The sequence below is a fragment of the Coturnix japonica genome, chromosome Z (genome assembly GCF_054131305.1).
Source record: "Coturnix japonica strain WE chromosome Z, WE-NBRP24, whole genome shotgun sequence".
In the NCBI taxonomy this organism is placed as follows: Eukaryota; Metazoa; Chordata; class Aves; order Galliformes; family Phasianidae; genus Coturnix; species Coturnix japonica.
The window spans coordinates 53,220,231-53,245,695 of record NC_140702.1 but is presented as its reverse complement, the minus strand read 5'-3'; the positions used below and the strand labels follow the sequence as shown (position 1 = coordinate 53,245,695).

Here is a 25,465-nt window from a genome sequence, read left to right as displayed (position 1 = left end):
AGCTCAAAAAATCAGAAATTATTGAGATAAAGAAAAATATCAAAAGTAAACAAGCTACTACATGGAAGAGAAATCAGAGGAAGTTCTTCAGCCACAGTACTGAAGAAAAAATAAAAACGGTGGAGTAGAACTGCTATGGCAAAAGTTGAAAAATCAAATGTTTATTATGATATTTCCAAAAACTACGTAGAAAATTCCCATCAGTTCCTACTAAGAGTTTTGATGCTGAATACCAGAAAGAAATGCATGGCCACAGTGGAAGAATGAGGATGTAAATGAATGACATCTAAGAGAGATTTTAAAAGTTCATTGATACTGGCATCTTATTTAAGACAATGGAATAATGCACCTCACAGAATGTTGAAAATGAGATAAAAGAGATGTTTGATTCAAAAAGCTACTGAGGCAACATGTTTCCCCAGTCCTCCAGGCATTAAACTCTTCCCAAAATATTGACGAGTTTGAGGTGCATCTTTGCTTTGTATGAGCAACTTTGAAAGTGATTACATAGCTTCATTAGTGTTCCCAGATCACTGGATTATGAGGTATTGTGGTTTGGAGCTGAAGGATAATACCAGTCCTTCATTTCCTCTTCTTTGGTCTACTTCAGAACAGATGTAGTTGCCAATTCGGGACACTTGTTGGAACTTGGATGGTGAAAAGCATTCTGAACAGTAAGTGTTGGTAAGTTGGTAAGTGTTAAAAACCTAGTTCTAGGTTCTTTCTGCATCCTGATGTCAGTTAACGATGTAGTTGTGACCATATTTTGATATCTATATTTTACTTATAAATCTGTGATTAACGTCAGAAATCTTTGTGAAGCCTTTATATTAGGTGAGATGATGTACTTGTAAAATTGACTAGTAAATCTATAATCTTTACGTGGCAATGGGCATTTGAAAGCACAGCTTTGATTGCTATATAGATTGTTATATAGAACAGAAAGATAGAGTGGAAAAAGATAACGATATAAGCCAGTAAAACAAAACTAAAAAACAAACTGTCAGCAAGAAATCTTGATACAAATTGTAGTCACATCAAAGATAATGCTTCCATGCTTTGCTTTTCCAGTTTAACTAATTCAGAGACCTTTGGCCTCTTCACTATGAGGAGGTCCTCCAGCATATGTTTGGATTCTTAATGGAGCATAATGCTGGCAAAGAGCACTTGAAAAGTATTCATTAATAATAATAAGTTTCTGAGTATCCAGACAATTTAATTACACTGCATCATAAAGGTGCCACTATTACTAGTTTTCAGCATTGCATCTGTAGTTGAATTGGAAAAGTAGTACAGTGTTATCTATCCAAGGTACAGTGCCTAACAATTAAAATGTTATAGGTGCAATTAAGAAAATGAGAGAAATCAGAAATGACATTATTAAATACTTGGAATTTTCATTTACCTCGGTTTACTTATGTCAGATTTGTGAGAACACCTGGCTCCCCAGATAGTTAAAGGACTACTCATATCAAATCAAATGCCTTGCTACTTCAACTTGGAAAAAAAATGAAACAGTTAAGTTTTCTACTTTCTACTATTTCAGTTTTCTTTTTGGCTGGATCACAGTGAGATGGATTAATGGCATCAGATCTCTGTGAAAATTCTAATTGTACATACTGTACCAGATGATACTATGTTTCTGTAGAAGTAGACCAAATGTCTAATTTGTCAAAATTCATTGCAGCAGCCTTCAACTTTTCATTTAAACCAGTAGGATTTAACAAGGCATATATCAGCAAAAGCTACTTACAAGTAGTTCATCACAGTATTCTTCAGACAAGTTGATACTAGTGTCCATCTGATGATAAAATGTGGATACATATTGCAATCACTGGATAAGATGGCTTCAGAAATATCTCAGTGGCGATCATACACATTTATATACACTTCTAGCTACTAGACTCGTCCATCTGTCTGTTGGTTAGAGTAAGATGGCTGGAAACATGCAGCCTTTCCTCCCTATCAGACAGCAGCCCTCCTGAATTAGATAAGACCTTCTGCTTTTTGTCAGAGAGTAAGCTGGGTTCTGAACTCCCTTCTGATATCTAAAATCTAATAGTAACTCCATGATAAAACAAGTGTAAAGGACAGTAGAGAAAAATAAGTATACTATAACTAATTTGTAAAAACTTGTCACTTCCTCCAAACACCTTGTTGTCAGAAAACAGACTCCTCTCTTGTCTCCCACTTGAATGCTATTGTGCCTGCTATGAGAAACTGTTGGAAAGGCAATTCAGAAGTGAGATTTGATTTGTTTCTTTATGTGTTTAAAACAGTAACTGGAAAAGTTGGACTGCAAAGAGTTGAAGTTGCTACTGATTAGAAACTGTTTGCTCTGTTCTGCTTATTATCCACAATGGCAGCAAGCTAATTCCTCTCTACATTAATTTAGCTGAAGAGTTCTCCTATGATTATGAAATCCAAGGAATGTTTTCACCACACAATTGTCAGATTTAATTTAATGTAGCTCTTAAAAAAAAAAAATTCTAGCTGGACACCAGTTGTTTCAAAAGTACTTGCACTCTTGTAAATCATCTTCTGCCATTCTTTTTTGTTGTTGTTAGGAGCATCATGAGCTCATAAATCAGTGGGCTTTTCACATTTTTAGGATTATCTCTTGAAAATCTTTATGACCCTAAAGATGACTCCCAAAAGAGGGTTTACTACATTTCATTTCATCATAAAATGTCTTATGGGATAGTCTGCCACACATTTAGATCACATAGCCAACCACTTCAAATGTGTGTTAGAGAAATCTCTGATACATTTGCTCTTACTAGGATCTCAGTGTCTGCTGCCTCCTGGCACCAGGGAATTTCCATGGTCTTTGAGGCAACTTAAAGAGAAGTGAGAGTTCCTTAATGTGGCTGTGTGACAACACACTGTAGATGTTACAACACTGTCTTGCAGGACTCCAGTTTTGTTCTCAGTTTGATGCCTCTTCTCTCTACAGTCTAATCCAAAGTGTTCCAAAACTATTAGAGCCTTTGATAATCTGTGGTTTGCTTCATCACATGGGCATCCAGTCTATGATTTGTACTTCTGAGTGCATGATTTCATCTACTGAAGACAGCAAATGCCTAATGGTGATGTTAGCAAGCATCAAAAGGAGTTGGTTGATAACAAGCTTTCTTTTTTAAGTGAAGAATAAAAACAAACTTATCACAAGCTCTATGGATATTACAGCTACTAACAACATTTTTCTCAAGAGTGTGCTAAGATTGCCTGGATTGTTCTTATGTGGAATGAATTAATCAGAAAAGGAGGAACCTAATGCTGAGCTCATGAAAAAGCACTGTTAATAAAACAAGAAATGTCTTGAGAGACAGAGAGTTACATGAAAGATCCAGGGTTGAAAAAGATGCTGGAAATGGAGACTTGCTGAAGACGAACAAAAAGATATTTTCCAATTTTTGGGAAGAGACAGGGTAAGTGGAGGTCTATTCATAGCACAGGAAGAAAGGTAAGATAAAGGAAAGTAGTTCAGATGAGAAATTTCCTTTCTTAAATGTTATGACTTAGATCAATGACATTCTTAGTCCTGATGTACAACTTGCAAACTAAAGAGCTTTTAATTGTCCTTGCAATTAAGGGTGATGGTCTTTACTAAATTCTGTGTTTCAGCCATAGTTTATGTAAGTAATTTACATTACTCAACCTATAACAATGCATTTGGCTTCATTGATTATGGTCTGTTTCTTATTTGTTTGACAATACAGCGTAGGACTTCAATGACATAAATTTCCTTTATTTTTACAACAAAAAGCTCTTGCAAGTATTACATAAGACATCTCACATTTAATCACTTGTTTGTTGTTTTCATATCTTCTCAGGCAGGTGCATACAGACATTTACCTCTGCATTCTGAGGATAGATTGGAACTCCTTGCTATAATGACAATGTAGATACTCCTTCACTGTGTAAAGACAGAATTATATTTGATTTTTTTTATGTAACTTGTAAATTTTCAGTCTGGAGTGTTCCTGAGAAGTAATTTAATTCTTTACTTTTAATAAAGATTGAGATCCACATCTTACTGCTTAGAACATTTTCTTTTGAAAGCCATGGAAGTGAAAGCCATGCTCATACAGCATTATACGGGAAAGGAAAATGTACATAAACTTCTTGGCAGTCCTTCCAGCAGAGGATGAGAAATCTTTTACCTGGAGGATAAAAGCAAGAGTCGGCTACTGTAATGATGTAGTATGTTTTCACATATTAAAAACAAACAAACAAACAAACAAAACCATATAAATTTTAATCAGCATTAAATCAATTATATTTTTTTCCATAAGCAATAAGAACAGCTATCTAAATATTCATGCTGATAAAGAGAAATAGATGCAAGAATTTTAACAGACTTTTGGTTGTGATATCTGTATACATTCAGACTGCAGAAATGTCAGTATACACTTCAGCATATGCTAACCAAATGATGCACTCAAATTCCATCAGTAGTCTATTCTTTGACTGTTTCTTTCTACCTATGACTTTGTAGATATCACTTCCAACTTGCATAATTAGAACTTAAAAAATTAAAAACAATTATTTGAACTCTAACAATTAAAATGATTCACATTAAACCTGAAAGTAAAGCATATGCTATTGTCTCATCTTCCCTTTGTCATTCATGCACACTCTCAGAACACAGTACATTCAGTAGGAAAAAGCAAGTACTGAGGTTTTAAAAAAATGTTCAGTTTCTCTACTGAACATTTTTTGGAGATCTTAAATTTAATTCCTATACAATAGGTTTCCATGCATTTGGAAACCTTTGGGTGTATCGCTTCTAATCGGTGAGCTGAGGAGAGAGGTAAGAGACAGTTGCTTAAAGTCTTAGCAGAGACATGAAGAATACGTATTTTCCTTCATTGGATGCAAAGTACTCTTCCTAAGGCTGAAGAAACTCATCGCTTCAGTAATGAGTATGACAGCTCAGAAGCATTTTACTTGATTGATGTTATGAGAAGTCAGTGAAACTTGCAAAGTCAGATTTGGAATATATATTTTCTTTGTACTTTAGAAAACTCAGTTACATAGCAGTTTTAGTTCTATACACAATTTAACTAAAGTATGTGGTCATCTTGTGTTTAACTACAATCTCTAAATGTAAAAAAATAAAAATAAAATGAACTAAAATTATATATATATAAAAAAAAGCCTAAAATTTTTAGTTGAGGGCTGCAACTTATCCTCAGTGGATAAGTGAAAGTACAAACCTATGTAAAATACTTGCTAGAAATTTTTGAATAAGCTGTTGAATCAACTCTGTCTGAACTGAAAAGGTTGTTAAGCAAATTTTCTTAGTTCTAAGAGAGCATACTCCTCACTGACAAAAGAAAACCTACTAGATGATCTAGCAATCATTTCATCAAAAAGACAGTTTTAGGCCTTTTCATGTTCTCTGATTATTGCAGTGGTTTTAATAGCATTTTTGTATTTCTTCAAATATCAAGTCATGATCCATTCTGCATTGGCCAAAAGAAACATCTAAAATATGCCTTCCTGACTGTGGAGAAGATTGTATGTATGCCTCCAAGCTGTTATTGGTTTGTAGGATTTCTCTTTATCTCAGCACTGACCCCCTAAAACTAGATACAAAAAAAAAAAGACATCTTTTTTTTTTTTTTTTTTTTTCCCTATGATACTAAGAAAGATAAATATTGGACTGGGTGGCCACTGCCCAGATTCATTTTGATGGCTTATATAATCGTATGTAAAATTCAATTTGTTTCTGGAATTTAACCATGTGTTATTATCAATGTGTTTCCTGGCGTCCCAGAAAGAGTTCACTCTGTCAACCCCCTGAGCATCTCCAGCCAAACCAAATCAGTTCTAGAGCCCACTGATTTAAAATCAGTATGTGTTTTCCCTGGTATTATATAAGAGGCATACCAAAAGGTATTCCTACACATGAACTGATAACAGAGGATCCTGGAATTTCAATAAGCACTTGTCAATGGTTGATGGGCTGGTTCAGCCCAGTTCTGGGACTAGTGGGGTGGAGGGATTTCACAAAATATGTGCCTCCAGAAAGCACTGCAAAGTGATGATAACTAAGCTTTCAATCTGCTGAAGCATAAAACACAATGGATCTGTCGCCAGTGGGAAGGCTTTCCCTTCCCTTTTCAAGGTCACTTTCATTTGGTTTAGGATTAGCCGTCATGATTATTTTTTTCCCATGAGGAAAATGAGGAAGGACTGCATTACTCATTCCATTATGCAGTTCACCTTGACATGCTTTTTGCATTTAAAACCATATTTGAAATGTAAAATATGATAGTCTTGTTACATAGATGTTTTATTTTCAGAACAACATTAGCAGGAACATTATAGTTTCAGGAAGAGCAGTAAAAATAAAAACACAGATTACATAATGTAGTTTAAAGAACCTGCAAATAATTAGTTGGAGCTGTAAATATACTCAAATGAACTGTAAAAATTTTGAATCTGAAGGAGATCACTAAGACTCAAATTTTGCATGTGCAGAACTATTTTCCTAACTCAAATGAGTAGCCCCACAGGAGTCAGTTAACAAAGATAAAGTAATTTGGATTCTGTAGAGTTTACAGAAGAGAGAAGAATTTCCTTTCTGCATATTCCATCCTCTTTCTTCGTAAGATGGATGTGAAAGCTGTCTTTCCAGCAGTGGTTATTTAGAATAACATCTGAATCCTCTTCCATCTCATGCTGTCTAATGTTCATTAGTAGCAGCCAAGAATGGTGAAAATTGAATGGAAAGGACCATCAGTTCTCCCAGGCAGAAGTGTAGGAAACTATAGGAGCTTCATTCCAGAAGACTTTGTACCTCCACTGCAGAGAGGTTTGTGCAAAGACCTGTCCCAAAGGCAATGACACATAATAGTCATGAAACCTCACTTGTCTTCAGCAGTTTCATATTTTACTACATCTAAATTTAGGGCTGTAGAAGGCTATAAATGATTACTGGTTTACATCTATCTTTATGAATAGGAAAATGTCATGCTTCCAATATGATTAACTTTGTCTAAACTCCACTGAACGTGAAATCTCCACTCATGACTACTTTGGCCGAGTTGAGAAGTCACTGTACAAAACCCAGCCCTGAGGATATTTATATTCCATTTCTATAACTCTTTAGGGATATTTCATATTATGCAGAATTATAACTAGCAGCAGCTTGTGGATGTTTATTCTGAACCATATAGTTTTGCAAGTTTTGTCTTCCTCTCTGACACTAGATAAAATCATTAAATTTTGATTAATCCTGTAACTTATATAACTCATGGCTTTTTCACCTAGGACCACAAAAAACCATTCATAGTAGTAAAAATGGATATAAACTCTGAGTCCAACAAGACCATTTTAAAAAAAAAAAAAAATTCTTTCCTTTATCCTTCACTGAAGTTCCAAAGTGATGACTCAAAATTAAATCCTTATCAAAATTTATCATGTCAGATGTACAAGACAAGTCGTCGTCGTCACCCCCTTCCGAAAAAAAATAAATAAATATGGAATACCTCCATGACAGAATGACACTTTCAGTGTTGGAATTGCTTTACAAAACTGTGAAGACTAGAAGAGATAATCTGTCCTCATGTCACATGCAGAAATGTAATCTTGTCTATTTAGAGAGAAGCTGTGAAATACTCTAGTCATTCGACAGTTCACCATTAATTTTTGTTTTATCCCGACCTCCTTACCTTCAGCAAGGATAACTAACATCAGGCTTCACCATAGCTTTCTATAAAAGACAGCTAGAGATATGGTCTCTACATCTTTTACAGCCAAACTTCTCCTCACAAAAACTGAGAGGAAGAGCTGCCAAGAGTTTATCCCCATTGAATGGGCAACAGGGTCCATATTACAGTCTTACAGATCTTAAAGTTCAGAGGAAAGACCAAGGTGACTCTCACACTCTCACAACATGCATGTCTCTGAGTACTTCCTACAAGTTCATGCTCAAAATAACCTCTTTAACAGCTATTATATGACAAAGGAGATATGAGAATATGCTATTACTTATTCTAGTCCAGGAAGCTGAAAAACATAAAAACATGGGACATGCTCTGTTCTCCGGGTGTAGCTTCAGGCACACAGAAAATTATCCATGATGGCAAAAAAAAAAAAAAAAAAGGAAAAGCAATATGAAACAAAACTAAAGAACATGAAGGAAAAAAAAAAAAAAAAGAAAAGAAAAGAAAAGAAAAGAAAAGAAAAGAAAAGAAAAGAAAAGAAAAGAAAAGAAAAGAAAAGAAAAGAAAAGAAAAGAAAAGAAAAGAAAAGAAAAGAAAAGAAAAGAAAAGAAAAGAAAAGAAAAGAAAAGAAAAAGGAAAAGAAAAGAAAAAGGAAAAGAAAAGAAAGGAAAAGAAAAGAAAAAGGAAAAGAAAAGAAAAGAAAAGAAAAGAAAAGAAAAGAAAAGAAAAGAAAAGAAAAGAAAAGAAAAGAAAAGAAAAGAAAAGAAAAGAAAAGAAAAGAAAAGAAAAGAAAAGAAAAGAAAGAAAAGAAAAACCACTGATGTGAAAAACTTTACTGTTATCATCTTCTCCACGGAGATGGTAAGGCTGAACAAAGATGATTTTTGAAAACAAGAAACCTGTGTTAAATAAAGATTATGGAAGTTGCAGGCAGATAGCTTTTCCAAAGAAATGCACATCAGGAGTCTCTTTCTGACAATGTATAGCTTGCAGCAGAGCTACCGATACTAAAATATTCTGACAGCTATGTTTTCAATATGCATGCTAGTTTTCTCTTTGCCCTCTAGTTTTATCAAGAAAGAGATTCTCAGTGATGAGAAGCAGTATGTTATGAGAAATACAACTGAAGAGTTCAGCCCAAAATAGAGCAGCAGCACAGAACTGTGCAATTAAGGCCATGAATGCATATAAGGCTTTTGAACCACCTTTCTGAATCTATTATATGTCTGGTTATGGCTCTGGTTTTCAGATTTGGCTTTGTTTGTTTGTTTGTTTGTTTGTTTGTTTGTTTAACTATCAAGTTTTAAACAACTAGAAGTTTTAAAAGAAAGTTTTATATATATGATAATATATACATACACACACACACATATATATATTTAATGAAAAACTAATGTGGCTTCAAAAGCAGTTTTGATTAAATTTGTTCACAAAGCTCTTGGAAAGATTCTAGCTGGAACTGTAATCTCTAAGCTCTTGGCCCAGAAGAGAGAACATCAGTAAACCCATGCATGCTTTTGTAGCATTTTGCTTGAATGGTCTGATCAGAGTTTAGTTTGTAAGATCCAAACACTGTTGAGCAACATTTGATTATGATTATTTTATTTAATTTTCTAAAGTATTTGCACAATATTATTGTTACTTTGAAGATACCTTACTTCAAGCTGTTCAGCTTTTACTTGACAAAACCAAACACAGTTTCATTTTTATGAAACACTGTAAATATAGAAAGTTGTAAATTAACTTGCTTTGGAACAGAGAAAGCAGTTTTAAGAAATGTCAAGTAATATATCTAACTTTGAAATCACTCTCCAGATGAAGGAACAGGACTTTGCCTGTGTTCCTGCCACAACAGGAAGCAAAAAGGCTAATTCAATTTCAGGCCAGAAGAAAGAAAATAACCATGTTTACATTATAGCACACACTAGTAGAAGAGATACTTAGGAAAACTAGAATTGTACTCGTGACCACACAACTTATGCATAGTATAAGTATTTGCCATACACTCAATTTTTACCATTTTGATCCAGCTACGGATGTACTTCACTTATTAGATGTAAACTGTAACTACTCCCTTTACCTAAAAAAATTAATCATTAATAGGCCAGTAGTATTTCTTACACACTACATTGTTTTTAAAGTAAATAATTAAATAATTATTGATAAAACACATATTTTACAGTAATGCTACGAAGGACTGTGTAAATGATGCAAGGTATTATTTTATAATACCCTTTGTATGTTGAGACATCCAACCACTGCATTTTATAGAGACTTGAAAAGTGTTCTGTGTGGGCTGGTGACTACTAAGTCCTTATAATGAGATAAAGATTTGAAGCAGAGTTTTCCAAACTGCGCAGTTGAGAAGAATTTGCAGAATTTCCCAAATAATTGTGATGGATCACCAGATTTGAAGCACTTCTACACAGGCAGTTCCAGCTGATCCATACTAAGTCACTGCTGTGTGCTGCAGTGTGTGTGACCTGCAGTTCCAATGGCAAGAATACAGCCAGTACTTGAATCTACTCTTGAGACTCAGCACATAGGATTAGGGCCAAGCCACAGCAGGCAGCTTGGAGGAGAGACTGGAGATACCATATAGAGGCTTAAAAGTACAATTACCCACACACAGAAACTCAGTGAAAGTAGGGAAGTGTAGCAGAGGGCAATATAAAACAAACATTGTTCAATTTAAATAACTGTAGAGTTCAAATCAGTGATGATAGAGCTAGAATACTATACTGCAGAACCTCAGGAGTTATCTCCTAACACCTGTGAGTACTGATGGTCAGTACCACTTGATAGTCAAGCCTAAAACTCTAATTTTTTACTATTATACCCACATGCTTGGTGTATACCCACTTGTTGCTTCAGACAAAATTATTCATTAGATTACATGCATCATACTACATACAAGAAGAATTTAGTCTCCTTCTACCCAGTCTGAATAGAGAAAGGACATCCTAGGAAAGATGGCCATATAAAAACTGCTAGATTCTGATACCTGAACTTCTGACTACAATCTAATTTCTACCAGTTATTATTTTTATTTAATGACAATTATCTGCTTAATTAAGAGATTTTAATTTTCTTGAAATTCCAGAAATCCAATTAGCTCTCCTCCTGACTAACTTTACTTTTAGTTATCTCTTAAATCTCTGACAGAGAGCAGTTTGCTCTTTGGTTGAGCTGATCAGCAATTTTTAGCCAGATCAATCAGCTGCAAGTAGATCTCCCAGGCCCTGAGCAACTTGTTCTCTACAGCCATCCCCTGTTAGGGGCAGAGTTCCAAAGCCCCTCTCCATCCCTCTGGGGTGTTTCTCTACACTAGATCCTGAAAACATCAGAGGAATGAGATCTTCGTTTTGGAATCAATGAGAATAAACTGTTTAGTTTCTTGGTAATTAGGCTAGGCATTCTCCAAAAGCAATGGATTTTGGAACTTTTTTTCTGGCTACTTTTTCTAATCAAGAGCTAAGCATTTGGTCCTCCCTGGACTGGTACTTAATTCTTTTCATTTCATTGGGCTTCTGGAGTCTTTACTTCCAACTCAAAACTCCCTTATATTCAGGAATACTGTGCCAAAGCAGAGTCATAACCCAGAGAGGATAATATTGGTGTATTTTTGTAAGGCACAGGAAAGCAGAAGAGCAAAAATAATCTCTGAGAAAGTAATGCATAATAGAGCACTACCAAAGACAACAAATGTTATTTTTATATTCTAACATTTATAGTCTTCACCAAGACTTTAAATGTTTAATTTGCAGCCTCCACAGTCCACACCAATCAACTTCAATTTATTCAAATGCAAATCCCAAAGCAACTTTTAGCATTGCATAAAAGTAATTGGCCATACAGAAGTCACAAGTGACTAGGATCCATTTGTAAATTTAAATACAATCTAGTCCATAAAAATCTTTTCTTCACCAATTCAAACCCTTTTGCTGTTCCTGTGGTAAAAGTCACTCAAGGATTTGATACTTACAGTGACATTGCCCATTCATGATAACCTCATACAAGTCTTCTGTATTTTCAAATCATTTAATTTCTTCCCATCTTGAAGATATTTCCTAGCCTTTTCTAATGGTCAGTTCTGGAGCTGGAGAACACAGCTATACATAACATTACTTTAAACTTGAATTGTGTTCATTTTCTAAGGTGTGAATTCTGAATTGAGAACACATATTTGGATAGCTTCAGATCCTTCTAGTTCCTATGAAATCGCTGTCTTCTATTTTACATGAGTAATTGAAATCATGTAAGTACTCAAGAAAGTCTTCCACTCCCAAAAACTTGAGTTGGAGCACTTACTGTACATCTGCAAATCCAAATATCATTCCAAAGAACTGAAGTTGTCCATGGTGAGTTTTTCTTCATTCTTTAGATACCACTCATAGTCAGAAACAATTACATGTTTTGCTTCTGAATTTTTATACTGTTTTCTTTACACATTTTGTATCTAATACGATTAAAAGCAAGTATCTTAAAATACCTTCACATTAGGGATCAGTGCCAGCATATGTTCTCCAGCTTCTGCCATATATACATATTTAATTATTACTGTAAAAGATGCACAGTCTGCTTGTTGCTTAATTACTTTTATCTTTAGGTGATGCACCAAAAATCCTGTCTGATTACTTTATTTCAGTAACACACTGCTGTAAGTTTATCCTAGTAATCCACTAGGTTAAATTTCCAAAACTGTGTGGTACTTTGGTGAATATACTAACACATATGGAGAAAAGTAGTTACAATTACTGCTAATTGTTTTCCTGGTTCCAGTCCCTCAAGGCCTCCTTTAGATCACTGTGTCATGACTACTTCACAGATCTTTTTCTAGAGGGAAAACAATATCATTTGTATAGTTTCTGAAAGACCAGTTCTTTCTCAGCCTCAGTATTCTTAACCATGCATCACTTAGGAGTACAGCACTTCTCTACAGAGCGATACATCTTTTCAAACACCAGTGAATTCACTGCTACAATCCAGTGTCAGTTTTGTACATGCTTGCTCTTCTACTTCATATCCTTTGGTTTGAGAAGCCTTCTCATGTTGAGTTGGTCTTTTCCATAATATCCCCACTGACCTTAGAGGATTGTTTCTCATTCCTGTATGTGTAATAACTGTAGAATTCACCCCTGACAAGATCACCATATTCATTTTCTCCACAGGTATTCTTTTTCTCCCACACTCTCCGTAAACTCCTTATCTGCTAGTCACAGTTGAACAAAAGAGTCAGTACTGAGCATGATTATTTCATACATACTTGGAGCTTCAAAAGGCTACAACATCATGAAACAATATTCAAATGATCAAACAAATGATAAGATTTATGGACATCGTTGATTAGCTTAGAACTAGACAGAAAAGGATAGACAAATTGGAACTACATGAAAGTATCCACTGGATAAGTCTAAGACTAAGTGCCCTACCTAGATTTTTTCATATCACTGCTGTGGTCAGTTTTTTTGGTGGTTTTTTTTTCTGGGTGTTTGTTTTTTTTTTTAAGTTGTTTTTGTTTGTTTGTTTCTTTCTGGGGTGGAGGTGGGGGAGGTGGTTAATTAAAACTGAAAAAAATATCAACAAAGCATGGTAGGACAAGAAGAAATTTCCATTGCTTAAAATCAAAATTGCTGCTAATTCTTACTTCTAGAAGGATTTCATGACCAAAGAAATCAGATTCTTAGGTCTAAGAGACAGAAAGACTCCATCAGGAAAATATGTTCAAAATGGTCTTGGAGTTGCATGCATCAGATATTTAAGTAGGCTAGAGCTTGTGAGCTTACATTCTGATTATTTCCCAAGTTCTGAGAGATTTACAAGAAGTTTAGTTTTTGGTATTTTTTCCTAGAAAGCTAAATACTTTTGAAAAAGTATCCTGTATTTTAAAATCCAATTTTCTTTGGAAAAAAAAAAAAGAATACAATCAAAATAATCTTATCACTTCTAGTTGAGCACATGCCGATATACAGTGAACGTCTTTTAAAAGGTCTTCAACTTACTATGATGCTTTCCTGATCATCTTAAATTTGAAAAAATAATTAACAAGTAAGTCTGTACAAAACTAAAGAAAGAAATGGCTTTTAAACAATTTCTGAAGATTTCAAAATGCAAATTTAAAAACTGAATTTTCAGTGATGAAGGCAAGTTTTTTTCTGCACATTGCCCTGCAAGAGGAAAAACCTCAACTATTTTCCAGACCAATTAGAACAAACATACTTAGGAAAAGTGTATACTCATTAATATATGAAGTCATTGCTTATTCAGAAACAGAAGCAAAATTATCCCATGTCAGAAAGATTAATCTCTTCATTGTTTGTTATTATGTTCTCTTTGCTGAAGCACTAACAAGGTGTTTTGTTTTGTTTAATATGTGCATGGTAGGTGCACCCATCAACACAACTGCAGCACAAGTTCCAATGTGCTTGGTGCTGCACAAACTTCAACAGAAATATATTTCTCTTCACAGTCCTACAGTTTCATAATTTGGATAAGGTCCTAAGAATACAATTCTCATTTAATTCAATGGTAAGCACATAACTAAAACCCTGTGCAAAGCATTGAACATTTAGCACAGTATTCACTAAGTAGATCCAGATGATGGGCCAAATCCAGCTCTGATGTAGGTGGGCAAAATGCCATTGAAATCATTTGAGTTGCGACACCAGAGCTGAATTTGACCTTATATTTTTTGAACATGATGCCAAATGACTGCAAAAACAATGTAGTTTTTACTCAAGTGCAAATGAATGCGGTGGTTTCATCCTAGCCCCTGGAGGACAAGTATTCAGAGCACAAAAGCATCACAGAGTTTGGCACAGCTTGTAACTGCTTTTCCGCAAAGATCCAGGACTAGAGCATTCAGGGCGTTGCAGGTCATGAGCAAAGGAGGCGAAGCAGGATAGCTGCATGGACATGGCTACACACTGTTTGCCTCTTGCTAACCTCTTGCCAGCACTCGTTTATTCATTTTCATCCTCCACTTTAATGTTTCAAGAACAATAAAAGCAATCTGAATTATTTTGAAGTCTTAGTGGATTCATATTGTTTCTCCCCTGGGCCTACTGAAAGGCAACTCTATAACTCTGTATTTATGCTGATAGAGTTACAAGCTGATTTTTTTCTTAATGGGACTACTAATACTCGGCCTGTGTAATGTCTTACCTTCAAAGACGTCCAGGGTCTTCCTGAAGACAAATTTAAATAAGACTGATCAATAAGACCTCTATTTTTAATACATGTACTTGTTTGCCATTCATATTTTCGTCTTCAAAATTTGGCTACCAGAATTAGTAAGCATAAGGAAATGTTTTAGCTTCCTTTAGAGTTACGTTAATCCTATGCCTCATAGGGACTAATTGAGGACATAAATTCAAGTCCTTTAAGTTACCCTTCCAGTCAATAGGCGCATCTTTAATTAGCACAAAAAAATAAAAACAAAACAAACAAACAAAAATAACAACAACAACAAAACCCACAACATAGATAACAATTAAAAAAAAAAATTTTTTTTTAAAGTGAATCTACATAAACTGCAAACATGCTACTTGGATCATCAGATCCAGTAAATAAGTAATGTGAATATAGTCAAGAGGGCTCAATATTTTGTCTTAAACCAGTGCCTTCATACTGTTTCATTAAAGGGTACTCAGTAAACTGCTGCTTTTCTTACTTACCTTTTCTGTTCTGTGGGTAATTGAAAAGCTGAAACCTTTCCATTGAAAAAGAAAAAAAATAGCAAAAATATCACGTCAAGGGAAAATCTCCTGATTTTAAAAGTTGTGGGGAAATTGGTCTCCAACAAATCCAACATTCAATAAGTAGGGGAAGAAGTTGCAAGCCTATTTCATAAGACCAACTTTTGTTCTGCTATTTGTTAATCTCTTCCAAGCTGTACTGTCACAAACAAACTTCCTTGAAAGAAATCATAAGGATAACTTCCCAGGGCTACAGAACAGCTGAAGAAATAATCCACAGTAATACTCATTTTCTTCTTGCATACAAAATGTGTAAGCAAATTTTTTCTTCACAACCTTCTTCTCTATTATCTTACCAGTTTTTATCAACAGTTTACTTCTTCCTTACAGCAGCCTGTGAACTTGTCCAAATGAGATATTGCAGTACTGTTCATTCTGTAGCAGTATGGATTCCATGCTATTTCAACCTGCAGAATAAAGTAAGCTGAAAATTTGAGTCAACTCAAAGAAAGGAGTGTGAATATGAAGTGAAAAGATGTAGCTCTTCAGTCACTCAGATAGACTACTGAGGTGCTGTGAAGAACAGAAATGAAAACTAAGCATTTATAAGAATCTTCTACAAAAGTGAAAGGTGAAATTGAAAGTGTAGCATCATTAACTCAGTTTGGACCATCTTTACTTGCTGATACTCAGCCTTCTGTTTTCAGAATTATACTTTAAATTAGGAAAACATACAATTCAATATTTTCCAAAATATCCCAAAAAAGAATGGTTTGCATCCCACAGATAAAAGTTAGATATTTTTCAAAGAATCTACTCAACCAACAGCACATATTTTTACATCTACATCAACATTCATTGTCTGACATCAGAATTAGATAGTTTGAAGAACCTTTAAGCTTCCATTGAATAAACATTTTAGATTTATCTTCTGAAAGTGGTAGATATATTCTTTCCTGTTCATTTCATTCCAACAAGGATCAGGAATTTGATACAGAAAATTAAATAGAAAGCAAGAAATATTTTTCTTTGTGAACCAACTAGAATTTTAAAATTAAAAGATGTGCAACACAGATCTTTTTAATACATATTTGATTTTTATCTCCTCTAACTCGTTCTTTTCCTTACAGTTCAGATGTCTGGAAAACTCTTGTAGATTGGCTTCCAAATCCAGTAAGCCCACCCTAGGAAAGCAGCTCTCAGTTCCAGGAGAAAATTTTAACTCGCTGGCAAAAAGGCTTCCAAGTTCATGATCCAGAACAGGCCAAGAGCACTTAAAAGTCAAAAACATCATAAATTAGCGAAGACTAAAGTACTCAATGAAGTATGCCATTTGATTTGGGGGGTATCAAATCAGAAATAAACTCCAACTTTCAACCTCTATTGAATTGTCCTGTAGAAATTATGTCTTAAAAAAACAATCTGAACCAAAATGCTATGCCCAATAGAAATCACCACTGAAATTCTTAACAGGCTTTTGCATTACAAAGGCCAAACTTTTTTTCCCCTTGACTATCTTTTTGTTTAACCAGAGTTCAAATAGAGAGCTTCCTGGGTGGAATTAAAAAACACACAGAAACTACCCCCATTTTAGTTTGACTTTGGCATTTCATAAGGATGTTAGAGTTAAGTCTAGCCAATTCTTCCAACCCAGGATTTTGTGGCATGTAGGGCTGGTGGATAGGTCACATTCTTTCCTCCAGCCATACAAATTGATGTCCTAATATGGTACTAGGTAGCACTGTGCTGTGAAAAGTCTTTCCAAAAAAAAAAAAAAGCAACCCTTCATCACTAAATACCACTGTACTTTCTGACAAAGAGTGATGTTAACTCATTCCTTGACAAAGCCAAAGCATGAGCTAACTCAACCCATTTCAACCAGTCTTAACCTTAATTCACTGCATGCATCGATCTTCAGGTACTGCTCCTGTAAATTTTCCTTTCATAACTGGACCCAGTCAAAAGAAGTTTTGAAAACATTCAGTGAGTATGCATGAAAAAGAGCCCTGCAAGATCATTTTCAGTGAATGGCTCAAGACCCACATGAATCTTTGTGATTTTAATAGCTAAAATTAAGACCACTTTGCCCTATGCTTTGTACATAATTCATACTTGTGCTTCCCTACACCTTAATCTAGTGACTGCTGTAGTTGCTTTCTATGCATTGCATTTTTCATACTTTTTTTTTTTTTTTTTCTCTCTTTCCATACGGGTATCATTACTGTACAAGGATCCACAAACAAGAACTCACTGAGACAGGCCACCAGTTTCTTTCTGAAAGCCAGAAACTTGGACTGCAGTAGCAACTAAACAGTTAACATCCTGTGTAGCCTTTAATCTGTGTTCCTCATCTAAAAGAAAATAGAACTTGTGACAATGTTATCCTTATCAAGACTTCTTCCTAACCATCTTTTGCGTCTTGATGTTGTAGTAGTTTAATGTAGTAACACTTTCAGATGATATATTCATTTGTAGTCATTTCTAAGTTCAGTGCCACCCAAAAAGATCCTTGAGGGTATCAACCCCTTGTATTTAAAATCAACTTCTAAATATAGTCCAAGAAATATAAAAATAGCAAATCTAAGAACCTCTACTAAAAGTGAAGATATTTTACGTTTATTTCTTGCCTTCCATTTTACTGGAAATTTCACAACATTCTTAAAACTCTTGACATTATGCAAGTAATATGATTATTCTAATTAAAAACGATGTTCTTAAGTACCACTTATCATTGAAACTGTCTCCAGTAATAGACAATTAGTTTTCATGTCAGAGAAGGCCATGCAAGACTATAGGTACTACAGCTGTATTTTCCAAGCAGTTTAGGCTCATGTTCCTGTTACAGGTTATCTGTTGAAGCTGCAATCCCAGTTTTAGTTTATCTTTATAAAAAGCATAGGACATTACAATAGAAAGGTATCAGATTCAAATTCATCACAAACACTATTCATGGAAATATGTTCTCTGTAATAACATCCAAATGAGAGAAATAGTTCAAAGTTCCAGGGTTAGGGGGAGAGTGGGTTTTGTTTTGCACGTTTCCCACCTACTTTTCTTTTTCCAGTTTGGCTGGTTTCCTATGCATGTGTCCCACAGGAGGCCTTTTCTCTTTCCTGACCTCCAGTTTGTCCATCTTGTAGGAAATACAGCAAGAAGGGGCCTGATAGCAAAGGCAGAGCTTGGTGAGATTAAGACCACAGAGAGAATCTCAGGCAGAGGGGCAGGAGCCATTTCCCCACCCCAGCACCGCAGGCTGCTCAGCTTCACCTCCCTCTCCCAGGGCAGGTTATGGCTGGAGGAGGGGCAGTCCAAAGTGATGCACTTTCACACTCCAGTTAATTTGCAGAGATCAAACAGCTCCATGGGGCTGTTGTGCTAACACTACCCCATTTGTTGTCATCTTAGACTCTGGAGAAAACTTTAGAGTAGCACCGAGTTTACTTAGCTGCATAAAGTTTGGTGAACTCCAGTTCAATCCAGGGCCTGTTAACAGCAGGAAAAATCCAGCCTACAGCTACAGAGGATTCACTGCTTGGTGACACTAATAAGATCCAGATCCAAGAGGTAGAGGCAGATGTGATCTTCTGCATCCTCTGGCCTGCAGGGTGAGTATGCTAAAGCTTTTCATCTTCTTTATGATGTTCCCTCTTCCCACTCAAGTGCTAAGGGTGAGGACAAAACAGGAGAGGCTGATAGAAATTAGTGCCCTCATTTTGCTTTAGTGAGAATTTGTAAACCACCACCAAGGAGATAATACTTAGGGAGACTGCTGTAAAGATTCTCCAGTCTCACCAACTTTTTAAATAGATATGCTCATTAAAACCAGAAAAATAACTGATTCTTATGAAGAGCAAAACAAGGAGAAAATAAACACATACATGAGGAGCCTGACACCAGTTTCTTTGATAAGGTCAAGATTCTGGAAGTACAAACCAAAGCATAAGTGATAGAAAAGCAATAAAATTCAAAAGCGCTGAATAGATACCATTTCTGTGTCGCTATTCTGTATTACAGTAAAATGTGTTTCTAATGAGCAGACATATATTACCCCAATTTTTAATGTAGTGCCTTTGAAGTTTTACATATCAGCATCATAACTGAAAAGTATAACAGTGTATTTCCCTAATCTGAGGGAAAAAATAAAGCACTATCCCTCTAAAGTTTTCCTTACATTTGTCTTCAAAAATGTCCTCCATTTTTTCAACTACATTAAGGGCAATAGCTTGATTTGTGCTGTGTCATTTACAAAAGTTACATATGAACAAAATGCATGCCATGAGCTATTTAGGATAAACAATTTATATTCTCTGCCTAGATAGCAAAGGACTTGATTCTCAAAACTCTGGTTTGTGGGCTGCCGATCTGAGCAGAAATCAGCAGGATTAAGTCCTAATCTGTGCACCTGATATCAAATCTACCAGATTAATCTACACTGACAAGATGTCTATCCTGAACATTAGTAGTGAGACAAAAACCACACCAGAGAAAACACAAAAGCCATTTTGAACTGTGCTCAGGCATTATATACTTTTCAACCCATGTAATAAAATATATAGAATTATTAAATCTAAATTGAACGGGTGAAACAGTAAGAAATAGTTCAATTTATAGCTTTTCTTTAAAATTCAGGTGACATTGCTATAGATATCAGGAATGTCAGCAGAAAGAACAGTGGAAATAACGAATAATGTCATGAGTCACTGCAAGATATTTGTTGTTGCTTTAGATTTGTTGCTTCCAGGGAACTGTTTCTTTAGTTAATGATGAATGCAAAATTAGTATCTGGGAAGCTACCTAGTAATGTGTTGATTTCCTATCTTTATAAATAGGAGTAATGAGCCATTTCCAAAATAATTTGCTTGTATTTACTGAATAAAATATGGTCAGAAGTCTATCAGAATCCAAATTAACTCACATCTTCTGTGGGGTTTTCATCTCCTTCCTACAGCATTTACACTTCCAAAATATTTATGGGATACAATGAATTTTCATGGCTTTTTAATCCAAAATTGTTGTCCATGTCTGTCTGTGACTTTAACTATCTGAGCAGTGAACCATTAATATTTGTTGGGTATCTGTATCATGCCAGAGTTGGCATTTCATTTAGGTGCTGCATCATTAACTTTGGTTAAGAGCACTACTTTCAGAACGAAAGCAAAAGCATAAATAAGGAATTAAATCTGCAAAGAGTTCAAATGTTGCAGATGGTTCTCGTCAAAAGACTGATATCTGGATGTAGCTTTATTGGAAATATAAATATTTATAAAATAATTTGGGCTTGCATTTAAAGGTCATCTCATTAAACAAATAAGTGACATTAAATTAGTCACAAATGTTCCTAAAATATTGTTTTTGCCATTTACTATTAGCCAGTAGAAAGTTGAGTCATACTTCTCACATCTGACAAAGTGTTATTTTTTATTTTTAAAGCAATATAATGTTATAAGCTGTATCAGGCTGCTAATATTTAAATTGGAATTGAGCATTGGATTTGAGTCATACTTGGCATGATCTCATACTTTTCCTCCCAGTGGTGAAAATTACTGCTGAATTCCCCATTAATTTTTGTAGCAACGTTATTTGGACACAAGTGGACAAATTTTACCCAGATTTACACTCTGCTAAAGCCAAAAGGGATGCAAAATACAGCGCAACATCTATCTGCCAGAAGGTGACATGCTGTGATGTGTCTGCTTGCCATCAGTATACTGCTGCGGTAGAAACTAATATTACAGTTAACCCAAACACCTTTTCAAAGCCACTACTCTTACTTTGAACCTTTACTCAGTGTTTACTTCAGAGAAACACTATTCTGAATGTATGGAGAGTTAATTTGATCCCTGCAATTTAGCACCTTTGTAGTATAGCATTTGTAAAGGAGCAGACAACTTGGTGGATACACAGGAAGGATTTCAAAGAGGCAAGGTATCTGTTATTCTTTTTCTAGGATGGCAGCAATTGTAGATAATCGTTGCAGTACTTTTTGTTGGCGCTGACAAAGATTATTCCAGCTGTATTTTAAATCTTTTTTCCTCTTCTTTTTTCCTCTTCTTTTTTCCTCTTCTTTCCTTTCCTTTCCTTTCCTTTCCTTTCCTTTCCTTTCCTTTCCTTTCCTTTCCTTTCCTTTCCTTTCCTTTCCTTTCCTTTCCTTTCCTTTCCTTTCCTTTCCTTTCCTTTCCTTTCCTTTCCTTTCCTTTCCTTTCCTTTCCTTTCCTTTCCTTTTTTTCTTTTCTTTTCTTTTCTTTTCTTTTCTTTTCTTTTCTTTTCTTTTCTTTTCTTTTCTTTTCTTTTCTTTTCTTTTCTTTTCTTTTCTTTTCTTTTCTTTTCTTTTCTTTTCTTTTCTTTTCTTTTCTTTTCTTTTCTTTTCTTTTCTTTTCTTTTCTTTTCTTTTCTTTTTTCTATTAAGAGGGTAATTAAGCAGAGTCTTTCACTGAAGTGTTTGTCTATTTGCTAAATGTTAATTTAATTAACAAATTAACAAATGCATACCAAATAGAAAAGGTCAACAAGCTATGACAAGTTCTTAGTGCAATACAGCAATGTTTTATGAACTCTGAATAATGTGGTACTGTCAGGATTTCTGTAGAATAATTTTTGCTTCAAAACACTTTATGCCTAACATACAGTCAGGCTGTGTCTGCCATGCTCACATCTAGCGCCTACGGCTGGGACTATTTTTGGGACTATTTTGATCTAAACTGACTTCAGACTAGATGTGATTGGATTAGATTGGGTAGCCTGACCTAGTGAGTGGCAACCCTGTCTGTGGCAGAGGGGTTTAAGGTCACTTCCAAACCATTCTACAATTCTATAATTTTTGTTTACATGGAACAGTATCAATAAACTTTTAATTATACTGGCTTTGATTTTATTTTTCCATTATTGACGTAGATCTGCCCCTGAAACATTAAAAAGAAAAAAAAAAGGCAAAGAAATATGACATATGCTCAAGTCTTTTTCTGTAGCATGTATGAGACAGTAATACATCAGTTCTAGCTCCTGCTTCAATAATAGTTTGCAGCAGAAATCACATGGGTACAAAACCTCATTGCATGGTATCCTCTAGACAGTATACAATATCAGGCACATTTAATACTGTAAGTAATATATTGCAACATCGAAGCCACAATTATTTGTAGGCATTTGATTCTCTCAGTTTCCTGCATTATTGTAAGGACACTTCAGCCATATCATCCCCACTCACAAAGCCCTAAAGTAAGCTGGAATGGCACTTGGCAAGGGCTGAGAACTCAGAGAGTAGAATGGGAGATTGCCATCAACTCCAACAACCTACAGAATTCCTCCTCCTACTGACATAGAAAAGGATGCTAGTATTTTCAGTCTGATACAAACTGAATAGCTTAAGATATTTTTAAAGGTGAACTAGAATTCCAATGCAGTTCATCAAATCCAGGAGGGACAACAAAATATGCCTGCCTCAGTGTTGTTTCCTACTTTTAAGGGTTTCAATCCTTCCCTAATTAAAAGAAATTGCAAAATTCCTGCCCATTTCACTGGGAGAGGAATCAAATCCTTTCAAATCTTTACCAGGGACTACACCCTGCTATGCATGTTTTCACATGAAAATCATCCATATCATCCGAAAGTATTTTTGCAGTGGGAATTAATATCAAAAATGAGATCCATAACACAGAGCAGCCACTCAGAATCATTTTCGCAGTCCCTAGCATCTGGCTGTCTGTTCAGCCCCAACAGGCTAGTCATAATCCATTTCATAGGCTTTAGAATGCAGCAAAGATCTAACAATCAACAACATTTAGCTTAACAACAACAAAGCAACAACAACAACAACAAAGGAAAACACCAAGGACAAAAAATAAGAACAAATGTGCAAATGATGCAGAGTGCCTGGGTTGGTTCATTAGCAAGCCGTAAGATATGAGCACTCAGCTGAATGTCATGTTCTGTGATACTGTAGAGCATTACAGTAACCAAACAGCTCTTGTAGACATTTTCTGTCCTTATCAGTCCTTCATCCTCATAAAAATAGTTAAATTCTCCACTTGGGAACACCTTACAAAACACTGAAGTCTTAGTGTTGTAACAGTTTCTAACACTTCCTTAATTAGCTTGAGCTCTGGCTTAGAGAGGTCTGGAGAAGGAGCAGGAGAAGAGAAAAAACTGTGTGTTAAATATTGTAAGACTTCCGCTGTTTTATATGTAACATCAGAAAGAGAGAACTTCTGCATAAGGTTGTTCTCATGGTTTTCATTATCGCATATAGTTAATCAAAAACACTTCAACCTCAGGCAACCATCACACTGCTAAGAGAATATTAAGAGGGTATAAAAGCATCCCACTCACTTGGAAACTAATTAACTTGGTTAAAAATGAAACAGTTTTTTAAAAAGTACTGTAGTGTCAGGAAGGTCTTGTTGATACCTCAGATTTACTATGTGTGCACACAAATGAAAGCCAATTTTGCTTCTGTTGAAGGTAATGGAATTAGTAAAGGCAGATCAAGCCTTTAGCCCTACACTTGAATCTTCAAGGAAATAGGATAGCCTTTTATTTATGTACTTAAATGTTCTCAAAGTCCCAGTTTCAGGACATCTCATTTTAAGAGTTGTGTGGGTTTTTTTGTTTGTTTGTTAGTTTGTTTAAAAAAAAAAAAGAGAGAGAGAGAGAGAGAGAGAGAAGGAGAAAGAGAAAGAGAGAAAAAGAGAGAGAAAGGAAGAAAAAAATTTAGGTACCTGATGCCTGTTCAAGAGTAATTTAAGTGTTCAGTTCCAATACTACAGCCCTGAAAATCCTTCTTCAACTCTTCAACAGCTTCCTAAATTTTGCAGATTCATCTATTCTTGTATTTCCACTTTATTACAGAACATACAGCTTCTTCTTCAATACAGTTATACTTTTACCTCATTAGCACTTTTCCATGGTCATATGTAGATGTAAAGCTCTGAGACAATGACCCTTCCGCTGAACTGTGAGCATTCATTCCCTGAGCACATTACTGTACACTGGTTGAAACAGAATCTACATATAATGCAGTAGCAGTTCCCTTTTTTTACCAGCTTCTCTTTTATACCGAGATCACAACACACATCAGATTATGAAATAATAGTTTTCTTGCTGATGGCATTTGACTTCCCAGTGAATGCCTAAGTTCTTGAGTTCTTAGCTACCCTGCTGTCAATGAGGTAATCAACTCTCTCAAGCACTCTTGATGAAGTCAACTAAACAAAAAACAATTTATTAAAATGTATTGAAGTGGAAGACAAAAATGGTGAGGGAGGTTCTCATGTTCTGCAGGTTTCATTTTGCAGCAGATAGTGCAAAAGCCCTGTCTCACAATCAGACTCAAGACTTGAGTGAGTGCATCCATCTATTTCTGCAGGAATGCACTTCTCATTGCAAGCCCACATTCCCAGCTCTCATGAGATGGCTCACCCATGTTCCAAACCATGACATCTCCCTGGAATTCTGCAGAGTACAACAGAATTCACTTTAACTTCACCACATTTCACTCTGGGTAGCTAAAGTGACTCTAATCAGCTGGCTAGAATTCCATTTTGAAGTTTTCTTCTGTGTGGAATTGGCATTAATGCTAGGTTATTTTCCAGACACCTGTTTCATAAGAGTGTGTCCTCAAGAAGGTGTGCTCAGCCTCTGTCAATTTCAGTCCCGAATGTAAACTGATAGTCTCCTGGCTAGATCCCATATGTATATGGGAATATGATGAAATTCTCAACAAATTCCTTAGTACATTACGGGAATCTATTAAGAGAATAGGCTGTAATTTGAAATCTTCCTCTGTTGACTTGGATTAAAGTTAGACTAAGAGAAGTCAATAAAGGCTTCTAAAACCAATCAGACCCCACATTGGAGTACTTTCAGACATAGTATCATGTGATTTAAACAAGGGTCTCAGAAGTTTAGAGCCGAATAGGTCACAAGCCTCTAAAATTGCTACTGACGTGTAGGGTGTTCTGCGATATTTTAAGAGTTATTCTGTTGCACTGATTAATAATAAATAAAGAACATTAGAGTGGTTTTATTTACTCAGCTTTCTCTCACATGAAACTAATCCGCACATACATTATTGATAAATAATGTGCACCTCTC

General features: G+C 35.3%; 1 long non-coding RNA gene across 4 annotated transcripts in view; it reads right to left on the bottom strand.

The window, feature by feature from the left end:
- Positions 1–3,730: 3,730 nt before the first annotated feature.
- The window catches only part of LOC107305943 (uncharacterized), a 37,122-nt gene continuing 15,387 nt past the window's right edge, over positions 3,731–25,465 (bottom strand). Inside the window, exons 1-3 of one of the 4 annotated variants that reach the window (XR_014939560.1) lie at positions 16,505–16,823; positions 15,733–15,843; positions 3,731–4,166 (exon numbers count right to left, since the gene is read on the bottom strand). This is a non-coding gene — a long non-coding RNA (uncharacterized LOC107305943). The other 3 variants (XR_014939559.1, XR_001551938.3, XR_014939558.1) reach the window with 3 other exon arrangements.